The following is a 19,085-nucleotide window of genomic DNA, read 5'->3' as shown; positions in this document are numbered from 1 at the left end:
AAAAAAATCTTAGAATCTTGATATTTCCTTATTGAAAGAAGCTTTGGGAGGTCCTATAGTTCATCCCCTAAATTTCCTAAGTGAGGATACTGAGACCCGGAAATGGTCAATAATTCAACCAAGGTCACTCAGTTAGTTGGCTACCGAGGGGACAGAAACCTTGGCACCAGATGAATAATTACAACCCAAAGTGCAGCCAGAAACAGTGACTCTACCATATGTGACTGAGGACCTGAGAAGTTTAGGTGGGATGGTCTCAAGGGCCCGTCCAATCCTAACATTTTGAGAATTTTGTTCAATCAAAAATAACCCTTACAATTTTATTTGGGAATAAAAAATTTGAAAACAGAAAAGGAAAAAAAAATGCATGAAGTCCCCATCCCAGGAACACTACTCTACGTCCATCATAGATCTTGCCATAGAGGGCACAGATATTACACACTGGAAATGCCCTGTGTGGAATCCATAGCAACCATCTTTTTAAGAATAGCGTCCATCCCTCTGTCATCTTTGTATCCTTAGGCCTGGAGTGATGCCTGGAGCATGAAAACTGTTTACTGCTTTGAACTGAAGTCTTACTCTAGACGTGGGGAAACACAGGGCCAACCTGACTAGGAGGACCTTCTGTCAATTTCATCCACGCATTCTCAACAGGGGAAGTATTGCCCCAGGGATGGGGGGCGGGATTTGTTCTTGAGAAGTGAAAAAGTTACCTAGAAAACACAGATATACATCGGGTGTATAAAGACTTATACGGGATAGTGGGAGTATTAAGATTTTGTGAAGGAGGGACAGTTAGAAAAAAAAAACTAAAAAACGTTTCTTATGGGAACAAAAATGAGAAAAATTAAAGAGGTTGAGAAACACTGGTCTAAGCCGATAGAAATTCTGCTAAGTGAAGCAAATAAAGATCACAAAATCAGAGGAAAGATAGCACGTTTTTAGACTGATCCTATTTGGGCCTCAAAAAAGTTTAAAATATCTCACATTCTGTTTACTGGCTCCTAGACAATATAAAAATAATTTCTCAAGCTCCCCTTTTCCCTCTGAGTAGGAAGTTCCAATAATAGATCAGTCCAATTTCGTAGATGGTTATTAAAATGGCCTTAGTTTGTTCTGATGATTCAATCGTTCAATTTAGAGCTTCATTTTCATGTCCCATCCAAAGCCATCTTCTTTCCAAGCATGTATTACCCGTTCCTTGGAAACTCTTTTCCTTCCTCCGGGCACCCCGGTTCTCCCTGTGATCCCTGTGATCTCCCAGCGACACTAGCCTTCTATCCTCATCTGACTCATGAATTCCTCCTTCCCATTCAGGGTATGAGGTTCTATGGAATCCCTCTTCCAACCCCTTGGAAACCTCTGTGTTTCTCTGAGACCTGTAAGGTATAATATTGCAGCTTCCCCAAATCTTGAGGCCCTCCTCATGTGGTGTCACTGAGGGCAAGCACTCCTGTCCTCTGTTCCACAAGGAAGTAAGACGGGGAAGTACCTTCCCCTCACCAGCACTGCACTGCCATAAAACAGAACTGCTCCTTCCCAGTGCCTCCTCTGCGATTCCCCCTACCCTCCCGCTGCTCCACTCCAAAGTGGGCTGGCTTCTCCCAAGGCCCCCAGTGAGAGGTGGCGGGCCTCTACAAACAATGCTTCTTTAAACATCCGCTGTGAAATTCTTCATTCTCGGTCATTTCTTCATTCTCAACTGTGAGCTTTATTTGCCAAATCAAGCTCTAGACTCCCATCATCACACTGTTAAAACAGCTGCCCTTCGGCTTAGGGACTATGCTAAGCATTTGATACGCACTATCTCATTTACTTCCCATTTGCAAACAGTAAGGTTCATAGTATTTTCCTCTACAGGTGAGGAAGGTGAGTGTTTGAAGTTAAACAACTTTTCTTAGGCACACAACAAATAAGCTGTTGAGCTGTTAATGGAATCCAGACCAGGAAGGCTCTCAATCCCAAGCTCTTAACCAATCATTTTTTTTAAAGTGAAAGTGAATTGTAATTAACTTCATTGGAGGCCTGCTTAATAGATATCTTTCTTTCGAGAGTCTTGGCATGTGGCCTGCCTGAAAACCTGTATCTAAAGTTGGGTCTCAGGGGGGTGCCTGGGTGGTTCAGTCGGTTGAGCTTCCCACTTTAGCTCGGGTCATGATCTCACAGTTCACGTGTTCGAGCCCCGCCTCAGGCTCTGCGCTGACAACTCCGAGCCTGGAACCGGCTTCGGATTCTGGGTCTCCCATTCTCTCTGGCACCCCCTCCCTCTCAAAAATGAATAAACATTAAAGTTGGGTCTCAGGAAAACAAACGTTAATAATTTATCTCAACAATTTTACCTTTCTACCTGGATATATCACATCTTATTTTGTCAACCAGAATCAAGAGAAGTGTTGCCTACGGAAGGCTCAATAATGAAAAATAACATGGTAGCACCCAGGTATTTGGGGGAAGACTCAAAGAGCTGAAGACACTTTGCCTATTATTGATACCCCCCCCCATAACTGTTATGTGTAGAAGCAGAAAGAAGATAAGAGATTTTGCCTAAGTACTAGGAATATTTCCAAAATAGCCTAGCTAACATTTGGGGCCACCATAACTGAATCAGAGCACTGCATCATTTCTGGTTGATAGATGAAAAATCTGTTGTAAGTCTGGCCAAGAATTCTGGACCCTGTGCCATCTCTGATTCATCTGTGTCACCAGGGCCTGAATCACAGCTGTGTGACCTCAGCCGATTGATGAAAAACAGAAGAGAGAAGAGAGGAAAGGATTTGAAGGAGATTTGACTTAGAAGTTGGTATGCTTTATTTCTTACCTACAAATCCTTGTAATCACATCTGTGTGTGGATAGTTTCTACAATTCATTATTAATCTCACAGATGTTTATATGGCAAACAGTGTAGATACTCATATCCAGTCCTTACAAAATATCAGTTTCTTGGGGAAATATCTTTAGCTTTCTACTCCCCATAGATCATCTATGAGCAGGCTTTAGTTGACTCTAGAGATAATCCAATGATCCGCTGATTGGGGGTATGGGTCAGTCCCAGTGGTTACCTGGCCAACTCACTAAAAACACACTCCAGTCTTTCAGTTGTACCTGTTAACAATGGCATTGGATGTCCTCTGTCCGAAGAATTTTCCTTACTTGGATGAGGATTTCAAGGCCTTCCCAGAATCTCCCAGGTTAGTTTCATTAAAACTTATATGGGAGTAATCTAGCATGCTGGGGTTTTAGTTTCCAGGGCAATTGTCTTCTCTGAGGAAAGAATTCTGGAACCAGCATTTCTTCCTCCTAAGTGAGCAGAGATCATAGGATAGTCAGAGATCAAGGTCTATGTGTCCAGCATAGGCGACTGCAAAAAGAGCACTGAGGTCTCTTTAAATTTTAATACAGCAGACAGCAGAGATGCTGGGAATGCCAAATTCTTAAACATGTCCGATGAATTACCCAAATTCACATTCTTGTTGGCCAAGTGCTACAGCTAGCCTATGTGGAGACTTTAGAGAAATTCTTCAGCAAACCTTTCTAATTTGGACAGCTATGAAGTTAAATCAGTGTCTTGGGAGAATTACTAATTCACTGAAAACAAAAACAAAAACTTTGGAGGAGAGTAGGGTAGGAAAGGAGGGAAGGACAAAACGGATTCTGTTCTTTCGTACGCACAGATCAAGTGTCCAGGCACTATGTCTGAAAGTTGAAGCAATTGTTTGAAAACGGTTAAATAAGGAGGCCTGATGGTCAAATAGGTCAGAAAACCACTAATGACCCTCAGTCTTAGAACATCTTTGCTGCATCTCCATTGCCTCATCCAGAAAACAGAGCTACAATCGGCCACTAATACTTTAGAGATTGCGGTGTCCACTGCCTATGTTTGGGACCAGAGCTTGAGCAGACAGGACCTCATCCCCAACCCCAGTCTTGGAGAGGAGCACCACACCTCCCATCACCCACAGGAACCCTTTGAGTCCCACCAGTAAAAAAAAAAAAAAATATTTTTAGAGCCACCACGATTACTAGAAATGCAAATCTATGGCATAATAATGTAAGAATTGATGAATTGAAGTTTCCAGAAAACTTTTTCACTTATTCTGTAAATACTTTTTGAAGGTCTCCTACACGTGGAGCACTGTAGTAGGCCCTTGAAAGCACCAGTGAACACAACAAAAATCCCTACTTGCAATGGGCTTACCTTTTAGCTGTAAAGAATCAAACCTCACACCTCCCTGAAAGTGCTGCAGGGAATCTGCTTTGAGTTTTGATACAATATTCATTTTCTTTAAAAACAGTCCACTCTCAGGGAGCCTGGGTGGCTCTGTTGGTTAAGCGTCCAACTTCAGCTCAGGTCATGGTCCTATGGTTCATGAGTTCAAGCCCCACATCAGGTTCTATGCTGACAGCTCGGAGCCTAGAGCCTGCCTTGGATTCTGTGTCTCCCTTTCTCTCTGCCCTCCCCCGCTCACACTCTTTCTCTGTCTCCCAAAAATGAAGAATTGTCAAAAAATTTTTTTTTAATTTAAAAAATATACTATCAAATTTTTTTTTAATTTTTTTTAATGTTTATTATTTATTTTTGAGAGAGAGAGAGAGAGAGAGAGAGCAAGCAGTGGAGAGGCAGAGAGAGAGGGAGACACAGAATCCAAAGCAGGCTCCAGGCTCTGAGCTGCCAGCACAGAGTCTGACTGGGGGCTCGAGCTCACAAAAGGTGAGATCATAACCTGAGCTGAAGTCAGACACTTAACCAACTGAGCCACCCAGTTGCCCCTATCAAAATTAAATAAATAAATAAATAAATAAATAAATAAATAAATAAATAAAGGAGGATGAGCAGAAGAGATTAAAGTAAGGGGAATAGGAAAGAAGTGAAAAGTATTTTATATAATCAAACTTCATAACCCCAATCTTTAGCAAATTAAATTTTAGAAGTGGAAGAAAATTGCCAAAGTCATGTCATGAGAGCTTATTTTCAGTTGACTTCTTCATCCACCGTGTTTGTAGACTGAACAACAAGTTGGAGGGGTGCCTGCGTGGCTCAGTTGGTTGAGGATCTGACCTCAGCTCAGGTCACAATCTCCCGATTCACAAGTTCAAGCCCCAAGTCAGTCTCTGTGCTGATAACTCAGAACCTGGAGCCTGCTTCAGATTCTGTGCCCCTGTCTCTCTCTGCCCCTCCCCACCTCGTGCTTGGTCTCTCCCTCTCCCTCTCTCTCTCTCTCTTAAAACTAAGTATATGTTAAAACAATTTTTTTAAAAAAGTTGGAGAATGCATTACATGGAGAATGTGTTGTATTTTAATTTAACATCACATCTGTCAGTCTCATTCAACTTCTAAGAAACAGGTCCAGATTTATGTTAAGTTTGCCCTAATTTCCATTAACTAATCCATTTATTAAGCATCCTCAATATTTCAGACATCCTGCTAGGTCATTTGCGTAGTATTATGTCTACATGTTAAATCTTAATGTAGTTATTACCCCCATTCTTAGGTGAGAAAATAGACACTCAGAAATTAAATAACCTGCTCAAGATCACCCTGCTAGTAAATGGATCTAATTATTTATTTCTCTAATGATTTAGTCCTCATCTATAAATGGAGGGTAACGATAACTACTTTGTAGAAATGTTCTAGAATTACAAATAATAGGTGAAAAGTTGCCGTGGTGGCACCTGGTATGTAAAAGGCTGTCCAATAGCTGAGAGCTCTTGTATTATATATCTCATGTGTCAACTGAGGATAACTTGTACCCCTAAATGTAAACACAACTGTATCAGACTTCCACTATTTGTCCTGCCAAAGACCCATTGTCCTCCGTGATATATCCCTAATTAACCAGCGGTTGATGTTCGCCTCTGTGCTTTCCTAATTCCAGGAAACGTGCTGTTCACTCTGTAGCTTATAGCGGTTCCACGGTTGGAACAGCATAAAGTGGAACATTAGACACCTTTGTTCTTGAAACCCCCTTAGCCATTCCAGCCGGTATTGCTGCAGTTCCCAGGCTTAAACAAGTTCGCTTCCTCCGGGGAGGAAGCGAGCGAGCGTGGGAGCTCTCCGTCCTTCTCACCACTGTCGCCTCAAGGCTTCAGCCTTAGCCCCGAGCAGCTTTTCAAGGCATTTTCCTAAGGCAAACCATTTCCCTTTTAGGAATGCCCTTGATATCAGACAATCAAGTAAGTGTTCACACAACTACCTGACTGTTAGTTGCTAAAGCACCTAGCGGGCCCCTCATTTATCAACTGGGGAGTGGGTCTGTGGCCTGGGCGCTGAGGCTTGCTGGGTAAAAGACCGCGGACAAATTGCTCCGGCATGTATCCTCTCAATTGTCAAAATAAGAAAGGTTGGACTAGATTGGCAGCCGATCCCTTTTTGCTCAGTCATTTTATTCTCTTCAGGGCTTTCAGATCATTTCCTTTCTCATAAATTTCGGCACACAGGGTGGAGTTGGGAGTGGAACTGGAGAATATTTCATAACCAATCATACGTGAAAGACACTTTATGCATAAGGAAAAACCATCAGTTTTGTTTTCGCTGGTTCACCAAAAATGAAAGGAAAGCCACAAACTCTCCTTTAGCACTTCCAATCAGGGTGTGCTATATGACCACACTAATACACACAGGGCCAAAGGAGATACAATGTTTTGAAAATGATGGTAAAGGGCAGAAATGTAATTGCTAAGGACAAAATATGTTACAATAATATTGATGAGACCAGGAAATGTTTTCCTATGTAGCCACTCAGATGCAGGGAGATAACTGCTTTGTTATGCTGAGCCTTTGACAGTTTTCTGCAGCTCCCACAGCAATATGTTTTTCTGTTCAAAAAAGAAATACATGCTCATTGTAAGGCAATTGGATTATTCCAAAGGATACAAAAGCAAATGTAAATTACACATTCTATTTACTAGCTAGGAATAATCATGGTTAATGTTTTGATTTCTATCTATTGGACTTGATTAGAACCACGGTATACGCACACCATTATACTCTGCCTTATTTTTCTTAGTGTGGGTGGCAATTGTATCTTTCACATCAACCTAGCATTGTTTTATCAAGTATCGAGTCATGACTAAGGTCATATTAACCAGAATCAGGGTGCATTAATGGCCATGGAATTCGAATTATGACTTTATTTTCAGGTGAAGTAGCAACGCTGAGCACTTGCTTTCAGAAACTCTGAGGGAGACTGAAAGCCGTCTCCGTATCTGAAGGTTGTTTTCATTTGTAGAAGCCATACCTTTTAGTCGCATGTCAAGGCAGTTGCTACAATATGCCTGGCAAGCACCTCATAGCAGGCCTCAAGAAGAGCCCGTTTGGCGGTGGGAGGTAGACACAATGAGGCTCAGGAACCAAAGCAACCAGGAGCAATATGGCGCCATGGGGAGCGTAGGTTCAAACCCAGGCTCTTAACCCTTGCTGGCTGAGTGGATTTACACAAGTTATCCTCTATAGGACTTTGTTACTTAATATATAGTATTTTATCTCCTATCTCCCTGGGACTCTGCAGAAGCTAATTGATATTATGCATGCCACTTGACCCAGACTATAATTTTAAGTGAAAAATAAATATTAGCCATGTTTTCTTACTGTTATTATTATTCCCGCCAGTTTTTGACCAGTTCCAAAAAGCATAAGTCTCAGTGAAATATAATCGGGAAACACTTCAATTTTTCTCTGGTCAAAACTTTTCACTGCTATTCTTGATCTCCTTTTTCCCATCCTCAGCAATGTCTTGAATTAATGCCTTAACTTTTCTGGCCCTTCAGATTGTTAAAATCCAATGCTGTCTAATACTTCCATCTCAATTCCTGACCATCTTTTCTCATCATCTTACCTACTTTCCCAACTCTCCTCTCCCCCAGATGCCTTGAACTGGGGATCTGACTTCATAGAGTGAGGGCAGGTGGTATGGCCCCAAAGACTTGCACTTGCTTGCCCTTCAAGACACAACAACCCTGACTGAGATAAGCAGGGAGAAGGAAAGAGGTAAGTGCTTATTACTGTCTCATTTCTTTACCAACTGCTTCTATGGACCTATCCCTACTGGGTGTTGCTTCTCTGGGTGGTCATGACTGACATCCTATACCTCATGCAATGTTGGCTCCCTATGAGATGCTGGCTTGAGTCCTCTGGACGGAGTCACATGAGGCTTCTCCCACAGCACGGTTATCTGACATGGTGTTCTGGGTCAATGTATAGGTTTTCTAGGGCCGCCACAACAAAGTGCTGCAGGGCGGGTGGCTTAAACAGCAGAGATCTTTCAGTCTCTCAGTTCTGGAAGCCTGAAATCTGAGACCAAAGTGTTAGCAGCGTTGATTCCTTGGCTTATGCTGCGTCACCTCAGTCCTTGTTCACTTGAGATTCTTCCTGTGTGTGTGTATGTGTGTGTGTTTCAGTGTCCACATTTCCCCGTTCATAAGAACACTAGTCATATTGGATTAGGATCTATCCTAATGACCACATCTTAACTGATTACACTTACAACAACCCTATTTCCAAATAAAGTTGCATCCCTAATAAAATTCTGGGGGTTAGGACTTCAACATTTCAATTTCGGGAAGACAATTCAACCCTTAATAGTGAATATCAACCATTCTCACGCCAACCAGCCCCTCTCCAAACTTTTGCTTCTGAGGAAGTGCACGGGATGAGCCCCATGTTGTTACACCTATATTTATGGCAAGAAATCAGTGCCTAGGCTCTGTAACTCCCAGTCCTCCTGGTTTGAGGAGGCATCTTAGACACCCAGCATGAGCTCGCCTGCTTTGTGATTATAGGTGACTGAGCCTATCATGCCTCCCAGCAGATATTCTGACAGGAAGCCTACTTAAGTCCCAAAACTTTGTTTAACTTTTCATATTTATTTAACTCCTTTTTCCAAATCGGGTTGCCCCCAAATGATTGCCATGAAGCAAACATTTTGCTGCTCCTCTCCCTAGGTCTCGTCTGTGGCAAGTAGAAGTACACGGAAAGAAATAAAGGCAACTGGACAGCTTACTGATGCTTTGGCTACTTTACTCAAAGGCACATGCAGGCTTGCCTCTGTTCTGGGTTCCTAATATGACACGTGGACTTATAGGAGGCACTCTTTGTAGACCCTACCATGGTTTTCGTTTCTTCTCTTTAAAATACATCTTCTCTTCGATACATTGCCCCCATGTTCTCATAGTTTAGAAAACTGGTTCCAGTATAATTGATTTCCAGTAAGACACTGTGGCAGGTTGTAGGCAGAGGCTTAACTGACAGAGAGAGTGGCAACCTCAGATCCCATGTGCCTGCCCAAAATAACCAATACCTTCCATGAGGGGCCCTTCTGGACATAGCAATTCTATTTTTTTTAACTCAAGAATGGGTAGAGAGAAGCACACCCAGTGGAAGCTAATTTTTTTTCTCAGCTCCTAGCAGGAGTGAGAGAATCTTGGCCAATTTCACCATTTCTACAAAGCAGTGGTTCCAACCTATAGTCCCTGGATCAAGAGCATCGGCATCACCTGGGGTCTTATTAGAAATGCAAATGCTGGGCCCCCTACTCCAGACCTACGGCACCAGGAACTCAGGTGGGGTCCAGCCAGCTGAGTTTTGTTTTGTTTTTTTTAAAGGAAAGGTTTTTTTTTTTTTTTTCAACGTTTATTTATTTTTGGGACAGAGAGAGACAGAGCATGAACGGGGGAGGGGCAGAGAGAGAGGGAGACACAGAATCGGAAACAGGCTCCAGGCTCTGAGCCATCAGCCCAGAGCCTGACACGGGGCTCGAACTCACGGACCGCGAGATCGTGACCTGGCTGAAGTCGGACGCTCAACCGACTGCGCCACCCAGGCGCCCCAGCCAGCTGAGTTTTAACAAGCTCCCAGGAGATTCTGATGCACGCTCGAATTTGAGAAGCACCACTCTGAAGCCGTGGTTCTTAACCATGCTTGCACATGAGCACCTCTGGGGCTCTGAACAAAACTATTGTCAGGGCCCTAACCTCCATTAGTACCCTGGGTGGGTGGTGAGCAGGGTTACTTTTCAGAAGTCCCCCCAATAATTCTAACGGGCAACCAGAACAAGAACCACTGCTCCAAGGCCACAGATTCCACCCTCCTCTACAGAGTTCTTCTGGGGCCGCCGGCAGGTGGGAAGGGGCCCAGCTGCCAGGGCCGCGCCCTCCCTCGCCCCCCAATTCACCTGGAGCAACTGAACATTTATCTGTTTTCCACACTTGGCTTTAGTGCAATGTTTTGTTTGAACAAAGGTTTCTGCGACCAAAAAGTACAAACATTAATCCTCTGAAGGGTAATAAATTATAAAAGCCAAGAGCCCCTTATTTCCTCCTAATTCCATTTTATGGAGAAGGTGAGACAGTAAAATATATCTGGAGCTTATCAGGAAAGGATAGCAGCGGGAGGCTCCTCCTAAGGTTATAGGAAATCTGAGGCTTCGGAACGGACTAAAGTGCATGGAAACATTTGTGTGGGAAGTTCAGGAATGTGGTGTGCTGTTCCAACCGCTCGATGAGCCACTAATCTGATCCTCTAAAACTCCTTGCTCGTCGGAACATAAATTATACTATCGCAGATTAAAAACATGTTCACCTTGTGAAAAATAATTCGTGGCATGCAAGTTTGAAGTAGACATTTCTTTTTTCCTGATTTGGGTTGGCCAGCATCAAACCTAGGAACAAAACATGAAATAGAAAATACAGAGATGCTTGTAATAATACGATGGACAAAGAGGGGCTACATCAGCGTACACAACCCACACTGGATTTTTTAATGGCCAGTGAGATGCTGCGATTGAAACTGTTCGAGAATTTTAGAATATCTCTTCTAAATACATTTATCTGAGGGGCGCCTGGGTGGTTCAGTCCGTTAAATGTCCGGCTCTTGGTTTTGGCTCAGGTCAGGGATCTTGGGGTTTCATGAGTTCGAGCCCTGCGTGGGGCGTGTTGGGCTCTGCACTGGCAATGTGAAGCCTGCTTGGGATTTTGTCTCCTCTCTCTCTGACCCTCCCCCACGTGCGCTGTCTCTCTCTCAAAGTAAATAAATAAATAACCTTAAAAAAATACTTAAAAAATACATTTATTTTAATAGAGGCAGTTTTGGTCCATAAAGAAGGTAGAAATATCTTAAAGGTGGGTAACTTCATGAATCACGGTAGATAGATATTTTAGAAGGCAGTTTGACAGTCTCTCTCTCTCTCTCTCTCTCTCACACACACACACTCACGCACAAACACACACTTACACGCGCGCACACACACACACACAATGAAAGACTTTGTCAACATTCATGATTAAGAACTTTCGAATATCCACTAGGCCCCTGGAAACGGAAGCCCTACTAAGGGTAAAGTTAGCTGTGTGTTACACACAAGGACTGTGCTGCTGACGGACGTGAGTTCTGAGTAAGCACGAAAACAATGAACAATATATGAATCTGAAGAGTAAGAAAACAAAAGCCTGATGGGTGTCAGAAATGTCAATTGAACAGATGGAGAAAAAAATGAACCCGCAGGGTGGGGAGGCAGAGGTGGCCACCAAAGGTGATGAAAACAGGAAACCCTCACTGGTGGCAAGGGTGGTTAGAATCATAATAACAGTGATCATCACTGTTACTATCCTTCCTCCTTCCTCCTCCGCTCGCCCTGCGATTGTCTAAATAAGCAACTAGAGTATGTTGAACATTCCGTAATACACTACAGAATTGTACTGTCCCTGCATCTCTCCTTAGGGGCACCCCTGCTCTAAAACTTAACGAACAGAAAGTAATTCTCCCTGGCAGAGAGAAGAGTGAAAGCAAGACTTTTCCTTTATCAGGAGTGGGAAGTCAGGACTGACGGACAACACAGAAAAGGTACAGCACTTCTCTCATCCTGAATCGTTAATACTTGAAGATCTGAAACACTTTGGCTTGATCCGAGGGTTTGTTTGTCATGGCTCTTAAACTCCTTAAGGTTGGGGACTTTGCTCTCCGTGTTTCCAACACCCCATGGCAAGCATAGGACTGTTAGTTTGAAGAGAAAAGGAAACATCCTTTGAATTCTCTGTTGATTCTCGGAGTTACTGGTAGGGCTGCAATAAAAATTACCAACGGACCTGTGTTTTGTTTTGGTTTGGTTTGTTTTTAGTGAAGTTTTAGATCACACATAATCTACGTATATTTCAAGTACGACTTCCTCCAATATCTTCAAACACTTCTAGCAGTGGAATCTGCTAATGCATTAACTATTAAGGCCAAGCCACAATTTATAAAACAGATTAAACTAGAACCTCACTGGCCGATACAGGGCCGGAGAAAGGCAGGTCACCCTCCCTTCACCCCACACAGTGACCCTGAGCACCGTCCATGAGGCACTCGAACTTAGCAGCGCCCTTTCTCTGAAAATCATTGTTCTAATGTATCTATGTTACGTATCATGAGCGTGTATATATCCGTAAAATAATGTATATATGTTACATATCATGAGCGGGATATATTTGTGAAATAAGCACAAATGATGGGTGGTTCAATAATAGTAACTATTCACCGTGTAAGGCAGTTAACATATCCACATCCATGAGACAATCCATGTGTCTGTGTGTCTGTCTCTCTTTGACCCAGGCACCCCCATCTCCAGAGAAACTGCTTTGCCCAACGCCCTCAGTTTTCACCTGTTCATTGAGTGGACATGTCTCTCTCTCTCTCTCTTTTTACTTGATTAGATTCTTGACTTGTCTTTCTTTGCAGTCGAGGTGCAACTCACAAAACTAAGGTGCACAAACCTTAAGAGTATGATGCTCCATTATTTTACCTATCGACATACCTGTGTAATTCCCGCCTAGGTTAATGGAGAAAACAATTCAGCATCCCCAAATGTTCCCTCCAAGGGCATACCATCTCCAGAAGGCAACCATTCTTGTGACCTTTAATACAGAAGATCAATTTTGTCTATTTTTGAACCGTGTCTAATCCTAATCATATAGTATTAAGTTTTGGTGACTGGCTTCTCTCAGGGAGCATGCGAAACTCATCCACGTGCCTATCTGTGATATTGGTTCACGAAAATGACTCTGACTTCTATTTTCCTAAGACCAAAATTTACCTGCCATATACACCTTTTCCCTACCACCCCTCATCTCAGCTTGTATCCCCATTAGGATTCAGGCATGAAAAGGGTGTCAGGACTTTAAATTTCTCTACCCCAGTGATGCTAAGAGACTGGACAAAGGTCGTGCCCCTGGTTCTCAGGAGAGATAGGAATGGAGAAGTCTTGTCTCCCTGTCCAGTAGCCTCTCCATTACCTCACGCTCCTGTCTCTGTTCCTCTTCTCTCCTTCATTGCCACCACTTGTTTTTTGAGAAGCAGCAGGAAAGCTGTCCTCCCTAGTAGTCCCTGCGGAATGGGGCTTAAATTCTCTCTCACTTCTCCACCGTTGATCTGAGCCCCGTATGGGTTTTTCATCTCCACTTTCAAATTTGTACTCCTCTCCGATATCCTTAGAAAGCTGCCATTCCCTGTTCTTTTTTTTTAGTTTATTCATTTATATTTGAGAGAGAGGGAGAGAGAGAACACGTGCACGTACATGCACAAGCAGGGGAGGGGCAGAGACAGAGGAAGAGAGAATCTGAAGCAGGCTCTGTCAGCACAGTCAGTCACGTGGGGCTGGAACCCATGAACTGTGGAATTGGGACCTGAGCAGAAGTCATGTGCTTAACCGACTGAGCCACCCAGGCACCCCCCCTGTTCTTTTTGTTCCAAATTCCTACTACTACCTGCCTTTCATCCTACATTTATCTGGTCCTTGGTACTTTGAAATCTCCCTCCCGGTGCCTTACACTAACATTGCCAACACCATGCTGAGCACAGATACTTTTCCGGGCCTCTTTTCCAGTCCATCTTTCTAGCTACCTGTTCTCAGATTTCTGAGACTTTTGATTTCCATCTACAGGAAATATTGTTCTGTCTAACCACCCATAACTTTCCCATCTCATTGTAGCTTTCACTTTTCTCTGGATATGTGTTCTCTGTACTCCCTGTGGTTTGGTTCTTAATTCACATCATCTAGCTTATTGGTAAAATCATGAACACATTTGGCAGCCTCAACAACCCAGGGTGAGTTATCTCAAATAAACAGTGATATGATGGTGAACATTTATATAACATTCACTATGTGTTAAGCATGATTTTACACATATTAACTCATGTAATTGTCTCAGCAACCCTCTGCAAGTAGGTACTGTCATTAATAATACTGCTTTATAGGTGAGGAAACTGAAGCAAAAAGAACTATCTCTCCTAAGATCATAGAACTGGTTAGGATTTGAATTTAGTGGGTCAGGCTCTGGAGCCTTTGATCTTAAATGCCTCCGAACCATGAAGACAGTACAGGTGGAGAACACAGGCGCAAAAGGATGAAGTCAATTTAGGATAAAATTGGGATCAGTTTATAAGTCAAGATAAGGCTGGGATAAATTTTTAGGAAAAATTTCAAGAGACTTCTAGGATGGGCAACAATACAGCAGACATGGGAATTTAGTGTGGCAAAGCCATCTGCAAGGACGTGACAGGTGGATGAGGAGGAGAAGATTCCACAGGGCTCAGAAGTAGTTGCCTTCACGAATAGAATAAATGAAATTGAGCATTCAACCAGTGCTGTAAGGACAAATTGCTGATATGAACGTGAGACTCAACAGAAAAAAGGGATAATAATATTTGGGGTTAGTCAAGAACAATCACTTAGAAGAAGCTGGTTTTTATAGATTATGTAATGACAGCCTATATATTTTTTTAAATAAAAACGCTAGTTCCTTGCTTTCTATAAAATATCAAGTTAGATTAATAAAGTGGGCAAAATAATTGATTTGGCATAAATTAAATTGCACTTAATTTCTTCAAGAACATGGACAATATTTCATTATTTCTATGTCATCTATGGTGACTAGAGCAGCATTTCTGCATTTTCTATACCAGAATTGCTGTGTCCGTATGGAATTTACAGTGGGATTAAAATAGTGATGGATGGTTGCAACCTACTAGGACAATAACAGGTAGTCAATATTTATTAAATCTTACTATGTGTTAGGTCCTAGGCTAAGTGCTTTATCACATTCAGTCATCAAAAAATTCTTGAATGGGGAGCGCCTGGGTGGCTCAGTCGGTTAAGCGTCCGACTTCAGCTCAGGTCACAATCTCGCGGTCCGTGAGTTCGAGCCCCGCGTCGGGCTCTGGGCTGATGGCTCAGAGCCTGGAGCCTGCTTCCGATTCTGTGTCTCCCTCTCTCTCTGCCCCTTCCCCGTTCATGCTCTGTCTCTCTCTGTCTCAAAAATAAATAAACGTTAAAAAAAATTTTTTAAAAATTCTTGAATGGAATGTGCTATTCCCATTTTTAAATAAGGAAATCAAGACCCCTGACCACAGTGTGGTTATGTAACAGGCTCACGGTGGCACAGTAAGTGGGGAGACCAGTGCTCAAACTCAATCTGCTTGATTCCAGAACAGACAGAAAAGTATGACCCAACATGCTCGAGAGAGACCAAGGGAGACAGAGACAGAGAACTGAAGATTTGTGCCTGTATATAGAAGCAACGTGAATTTATGTGATCCCAATGAAATGACAATTTAGAGCTAAGAAGTGCTTCATTCGTGATTCTCAGAGAATAATTCTGCTTTCACACACACACACACACACACACACACACACACACCCCTCCAATTGTGAGGCGCAAGGGCTGCCTGAAAGGATCTTGGGTCAATGATTATCCATATAACAAGTCCGCTAGGAATGAATAATGCCACATACTTTGTCCTCTGTGCATTGCAGACCACTTTCTCTTATTTCATCTCATGTTATCCTCACCATCATGAGATGTGGTACAGAGATCCTTGTGCAGAAACCTAGTCACAGGGAAGGGCTTATATTTCATATCTCACAGCAAGACAGTACCAGCAGGATTCTGCAGCCAAACCTGATCTGCTGATCTTGAACATGGACCCAGGGCTTGCTCCTCAGTCTCCTTTCAGCTGACTCCTTTTCCTCACCACATGCCTCCAATATTTACTCAGCTCCGTGCCTGACCCAAAGAAGGTGTATAGGAAATATAAACTGAAGGAAAACAAACTATTCTGCCTGGATAGGCCGGGGCCTTACAAAAAAGTAGATGTGTTTTCCCACCTAAGAATGCCATCACTTTATTATGGGTGTGGGAATGCCATGAAGAAATTGTAGTGCTCTCCAAATGTAGGCTTTTGGACAAAAATGGACATGAGTTGCTGTTTTTGAAGTTGGTTTATTGTGCCTCTCTTAAAGGATCAAGCTTTGGGGGCATATGGGTGGTTCAAGTAGGATAATCGTCTGACTTTGGCTCAGGTTCTGATCTCACAGTTTGTGAGTTCGAGCCCCACATCGGGCTTGCTGCCGTCAGCCTGTCAGCCCAGAGCCCCCTTTGGATCCTCTGCCCTCCTCTCCCTGCCCCTCCTCTGCTTGCACTCTCCCAAAAATAAATATTTTTCAAAAAAAGTCAAGCTTTGGTATCAGACATACCCGAATCCCAGCCCTAACTTCAACATTTACAGTCAGCGGCCCCGGGCAAGTTATACTCAAATTCTCTGGGACTTAGTTGCCTCGTCTGTAAAAATTAACTAACAATATCTGCTTTTCAGGGTGGCTGTGACTATTATATAAAGTCCGTAAGGTACCTGAAGTGGCACCCGAGACAATGTAAACTACATATAGCGGCTCTTACCCCATCGGCACCATCATCCGCATTCTGTGTTTTATCGTAGGTAGCACATTAGTTTTTACTATAAAGAAAGAAAAAAACCTGTCAATTCAACCATGTCTTGACATCGACTATAAGATGCCTCAAATTTGAGTAACATTAGAAATGTGAAAAAGGTTTCATCTCGGATCTATAAAATGCAGAATGTGTGTGTGTATGTGTGTGTGTTCAAAGATTGAAACTGCTGTCTGAATCAACTTTGAGAGTGGAACGTTTTAACAAAATTTCCCTCAAGAAAGTTTAAAACCATTCTCTGTTCAACCAAGTAAAATTCTTTCACCAGTGCAATGAAAACGTTTTGAAGTAGAGAACTATGTATGCTTCTCTAGTTAGTATATTTTTAAACTTACGAATGATGTTTTAATAATGTGTGTGTGTGTTCACAGATTTCTGTGATGGGCTCATAATGTATATTGCAAATACAAATAAACATTTCTGATATGTCATTTGAAGAAGTGAAATGTAGTTTTGTTTATAACCAGATAAATAAACTTGCAGATGTTTTCCTGTAAAAAGAAGTGTTATCTAGTGAATTTCAGGAACTTTATTGGAATGACAAAGTTCAAGCTACTGCCAAAGCCAACACATGAGGTTTATATACACAGAGAGAAGAACAGATTTCACTGTGTTGATGAGATTTTTATTTCTTGGTTCCCGTTTTCCATTACTACTTGGTCAATAGCCATGAAGGATTCAGGGTGGTTTTGCTCAATAAATGTCTCAAGTCCCATATCCTTCTCTCCTAACTTTTTTCAAAACCAAGCACAAATCTTAACAAAGATTAAATTCCTAGAGAACCTAGCAAGTCACTAGAGAGCTATACTAAGATCTCTATACATATTTGAAGAAAATCTAATGTATAAGCTATCCTTGGAACAATGACTTTAAGGTTTAATAATATCATGACTCTAGTATAAGTAAATCAGTCATGACACAGTTAATTCAGATTTTCAGACGCTCACTATTGCGGTAATTGATCAGATCGAACACATTGATCCAATTCAGGATGTGTTTTTTTGTTGGAAGTGAAGATTAATGATACATCAGCAGTTATTTGACTTCCATAGCTTACCATTTGCAAATGGAGACCTCATTTATTATGGACACTTGAAATGGATGTAAAAGGAAAAGAGCTCTCAGTCATAGTAAACGACAACACATTCAAATGTTAAATGTTTTCAAACATTCTGGTTTTGCTTTTCATTAATTTCTTTTATTTTAAGTTTCACTTCCGAATATTCTTGCTATGGAGAATAGAATGCAGAGATAGCTAGGCTCACTATTCCTATCCCAGTTCCAGAGTTGAAAATTAGGACCTCTTGGGGCGCCTGGGTGGCTCAGTCGGTAAGCGTCCGACTTCAGCTCAGGTCATGATCTCGCGGTCTGTGGGTTCGAGCCCCGCGTGGGGCTCTGTACTGACAGCTCAGAGCCTGGAGCCTGTTTCAGATTCTATGTCTCTCTCTTCCTCTGACCCTCCCCTGTTCATGCTCTCTCTCTCTGTCTCAAAAATAAATAAATGTTAAAAAAAATAAAAAAAAAAAAAGAAAATTAGGACCTCTTTGAAGGCGTGCTTAAAAAAGGTGCATTGTAACTCTAAATGTAAGAGGACTTTAACTGTAAAATGGAACATGAATTTTATGTACCACCAACCTGAAAAAAAAATACAGGCAATCAAGCTACAATGCACCATCAATTTTAAGACACATTCCAATTTCATAGAAGTTAAAATGTGAAAATATGGATGATTTAGAATTGATAAAATATGGCAGTCTCCATGATAAAATGTAGCCACATCATTTCAGTGCATTCAAAGAAGACCACGTATTATGCTGCAGAGAAAATCTGGGTATTTGATCATTTTAAGAGGCAAAATAGAGCTCCTACATCAATCTGGATCCTTTGGAATGATGCAGTGGAATTCTGTACTCCCTAATTTCGTACTCCGGAAATTCAAGGGATCTTTGCTACCTACCCTCTCCCCACATGCCAGTGCAAACTCCAGAGCAAAGAAAATAATTCACAGCTGGCAAGATAGCAATTTGAACGTTCCTTGACAGTTTTGCAAAAAGAAACTTCAAGAGAGACTTCTAATGCTCATTTAAAGCAATTGCTGATAGAGGTATTGCAATGGGGGACCTGGGGGCAGAGAACCGCTAAAGTCTCAGAATGATCCATGACCTATAGGCTCTCTTATTGTGAGACAGTATGAGAGGTTTATTCTTCCAAGGCAAGTGAATGCTTCACATCTGCCCTCTCTCCACCAGCCTGTTTTAATTCATTAAGCCACATTATGACAAACAGAGTAAACCATTGGAACAGGGAGGTGGAGGGCAAATACCATGTTCCA

At 42.2% G+C, this 19,085-nt stretch overlaps 1 long non-coding RNA gene across 1 annotated transcript; it reads right to left on the bottom strand.

Moving 5' to 3' along the window:
• Positions 1 to 10,574: 10,574 nt before the first annotated feature.
• LOC123593119 lies at positions 10,575 to 18,749 on the bottom strand. Its single transcript, XR_006710135.1, has 3 exons — positions 18,623 to 18,749; positions 16,703 to 16,760; positions 10,575 to 10,653 (listed from the first exon to the last, which is right to left on the bottom strand). It is a non-coding gene; the product is annotated as an uncharacterized LOC123593119 (long non-coding RNA).
• Positions 18,750 to 19,085: the final 336 nt, after the last annotated feature.

This window comes from Leopardus geoffroyi, chromosome D4, assembly GCF_018350155.1.
Source record: "Leopardus geoffroyi isolate Oge1 chromosome D4, O.geoffroyi_Oge1_pat1.0, whole genome shotgun sequence".
Taxonomy (NCBI): domain Eukaryota; kingdom Metazoa; phylum Chordata; class Mammalia; order Carnivora; family Felidae; genus Leopardus; species Leopardus geoffroyi.
The sequence above is the reverse complement of the archived record's forward strand: the minus strand, read 5'-3'. Positions and strand labels throughout refer to the sequence as shown.